We start from the raw sequence: 3,550 nt of genomic DNA, 5'->3' as shown, positions 1-3,550 counted from the left end.
CCCTGTAAAAACATTATTCATCTAATACTCGATTGTCCTGCAGGCTGGAGGCCACTTCTTTTATGTACTTTGACATACCCTTTCAGTAACCATGAATTTTTACCATGCTTTTATACAAAAGTTTTATTGTTATTGATTATGATCAGGTTTTATTAAATTCTGTTGTTTATTATATTGAACTGCTTTAGAATTGGATAGTTTTCTTTGTGTAGACCAGATTCGTGGTCAGACCATATCAATGGTCAAGTTAGGCCAATATGTGCCTTGGATCCAGTGGTTAGAGCAATGCTGTGTGCTATGCTCGGGGTTAGTGCGTGACTGATCAGCAGCCTAACCTTGGTTTTAAAGACTTAAAATGAATATCCAATTCTATTAGTTGTTTAACAAGAAACTTGATTCCTTTGAATCATCTCGTTTATTATTGTTTAACCTTAGTTATTGATAATATGACTTGCTGAGCTAGTTAGCTCACTCTTGCGAATCTTTTTATGTATTCTACAGTTAAGAAGGATACGGTTGATAGCAAGGTTTCCCAGTTCAATGTTCGAGCTAGGATTCCAGATTTTGATTGATCGAGCTAGCAAGAGCTTATTGCAGTAGTGAGATAGTAAGGTTGTAAGAATAATTTCATATCAGTTGTAAATCAAATTAGTTGGGATTTGGTACGTTGTAATAAAAGTTAAGGTTGTGGCTTATTTTCATACTTTAACCTGTTGCGATCCGTGGTTATGTAAAGCAGGGTCATTGCAAATAATATTTTATATACCGGTTTATATATTGAGTAAGTGTTGTGGACCTCAAACCTCTGACCCGGGTTTGGAGGGCGCCACACAACTGGTTGCTGGGAAGGACTAGCTCTTCATAGGGTGGTTTTTGATCATAAGCCAATATCGTTAGCAATTAATCAGTTCAAGGGAGGTCCAGTACCCTTTAAGGCTTTCAATTGGTGGCTAAAAGGGTAGGGGATTAGAAAAAATATGGATGACTTTTGGAAGCAAGTCAAGATTTCTGATTCTAAGTAAAATTTCCAAGTGTTGCTGAAAAAATTTAAGTTAGGTTTGAAGCAATAGAGTAAAGGATCTAAAGATAGTTTAGATTTTCAGATTGAAGATTTAAAATATAAGTTGGAGCTTTTTGATAAGAATCATATTTGGAATGTTGAAGTTCTAAGTGTTATTAGGATTTAGCTTTGTGTTGTAAGAAAAGGGATTCCATGCTTAAACAGAAAGCAAGACTACTTTGGAATCTGCAAGGGGATAAAAACACTAAGTTCTTTCATAAGGTCACACAGAAAAAGAAATGTAGAAATAGAATTGAGAAAATTAATTTGGAAGATATGTGACGATTGAGAATTTTGCGAGGTAATTAAGTCAAAAATGTATGCTTTATGTGATGTGATTATAATTATGTGATTAAGTGTTGGTTAATTGTCTTTACTGTATATTAGAATCAAGGAGCGTAATTAGAAGTGTTCCAATTTAAAGAGTCAGCTTAGGAGTTAAGCTGTGTTGTCGGGCCGTCAAGTAGAACGGAACCCGTCCTAAAAAGGGATTAAGGTATTTAAAATATGAACTATGTGTTATTATGTGAAATGAAATGCTTGAGTAAAGTAATGCGTTCTAATGACGTGTCGGTCGATAATGATATTGTGAAGCGTAATTGAAACGCTGAGCGTCGGGCCGTCAGGCTGAACGTGACCCGGTACACGTAGAAAGGAATAAAATTAAAGAAGGACAAATTTTATGATCAGACATGAGTTGTGATGTGTTCGTATGTGTGTTTGCTTGTCTGTATGCATGATTACGTGATCTGTTGACATTCTTATGGATTTAAGGGAATTATTTGATTTAAATAAGGTTTATTTATCTTTCGCACATTTTTATAAAATTATCTGAGTAAGATAAAGGCATGAGATTTGTTTTGTTATCTTCGTAATAGTCCTAGAGACTTTCTAAAAATGATGGACGGATTTATTTGGTGATCGTTGCATTATAAATTGATTTTTATGTGATAAAATGCTATTATTAGCACAAACTTGTGAAAATTATATAAAATAAACCGTTCGCTCAAAAGTTTATTATGAGTAATGGTTGGAAAGCTAATTTCGAGATCTACGTCTTAAAATTGTCATTTACAATAATTTTCGAATTTCCGAGAGGGATATATTCAATATTCGATTTCTATCTTATTTAAGTAAAAAGAAAGGATTAATAAAAAAAAGGGATTTAGTAGATTACTAAAATACCCTTGGCCCTAATACAAATATAAACTCACTCTCCCCCTTCTTTCTTCTTTCTTTTCCCGTGAGCATCCTCCCCCTCTCCCTCAGTTTCTTTCTTCCTCTCTCTCGAACACACTCTCTCTCTCTCTCTCGGCTCTCTCCCCATCTCTCTTCTCTCTCTTGCATGCAATACCGAATACTCACTCAAATTCAAAGATATTACCATCTATAGCTTCTATTTTTGGTGTACTACTCAAACACCACTTGCATGTAAGTGTTTATGTAAGTGTTTATGGTTCCATCTCTATGGTTGTGTTCAAGGAAATACGATTTCTTGATATATGATCACAAGAGAAGATTCAAGAGATTTTGTGGTTTAAAACTCAAGAGGAGACCCGTTATGGGCACTCTTAAGTTCGACCACCACCGGCCATGATCCAAGGAGAGCCGGTGGAATTTTAAGAAAATGATATGTTAATGTGATTTTTGAGTTTTATGCTCTTTAAAAATTTTATGTAGCTATTGCATGTCTTGGTTTCTTGAAAGTTCAAAAAGGGTTTTGTACTTCCTTTGAAATTTAAGTGTGTGATTGATAAATGGATTGCTATGAATGTGTTAAAAGAATTTGGATTTGTGTAATTGATTTGATGCTTAAGGAATCGAATTTGAGGGTTGCATGTTAGGGATTTTGGTTCGGCTTTGTACTAATAAAAAGGGGAATTGGATTTGGTGACTTGATCTTAGTATAAACTAAGCTTATTTAGTGAGAAATGTGATTGCATGTTGGTTGAAAAGAAGAACTAGTGAATGCATGCATGTTTAATTGGATAATGTGATTAAGGCTTGAGTCACTAAGTGATGCTTTGTTTGTGATTCGAAAATCATGATGAAAATGAGTTGAATGTCTAAGATAAGGTGTAAAACAAATTGAAATTGTGATTTAAAACCTTGCATGTGTGATTTCTTTAAAAAACCCGAATGGGTCTTATGGTTAATAAGAGAATTAAGTGGATTTTTATGAGATTATATGCTAATTATCTTAGTTACTAATAAGAACTTCGTTGCATGTCATTGATTGGATGATGCTTGTGTTTAAATTTGATAATAAACAGTGGGTGTTGATTTTCGATTCTTGATGTGATTATGAATCGGTTTTTGGATTAAAAAGAAAGAAGCTTAATTACGTAAAAGACCCTTGTAATTTGCATACCAAAGAGGTTTATTGTGTTTGATTATATGAGATTGATATTGAGTACATTTGGTTGTGTTTTAGGTTTATAGCCGAATGGTATATAAGTAGAAAAGCGATTGATTTGGTTCCATTACCTT

The sequence above is a fragment of the Apium graveolens genome, chromosome 3, assembly GCF_009905375.1.
Source record: "Apium graveolens cultivar Ventura chromosome 3, ASM990537v1, whole genome shotgun sequence".
Classification (NCBI taxonomy): Eukaryota; Viridiplantae; Streptophyta; class Magnoliopsida; order Apiales; family Apiaceae; genus Apium; species Apium graveolens.
Note: the sequence above shows the minus strand (reverse complement) of the source record.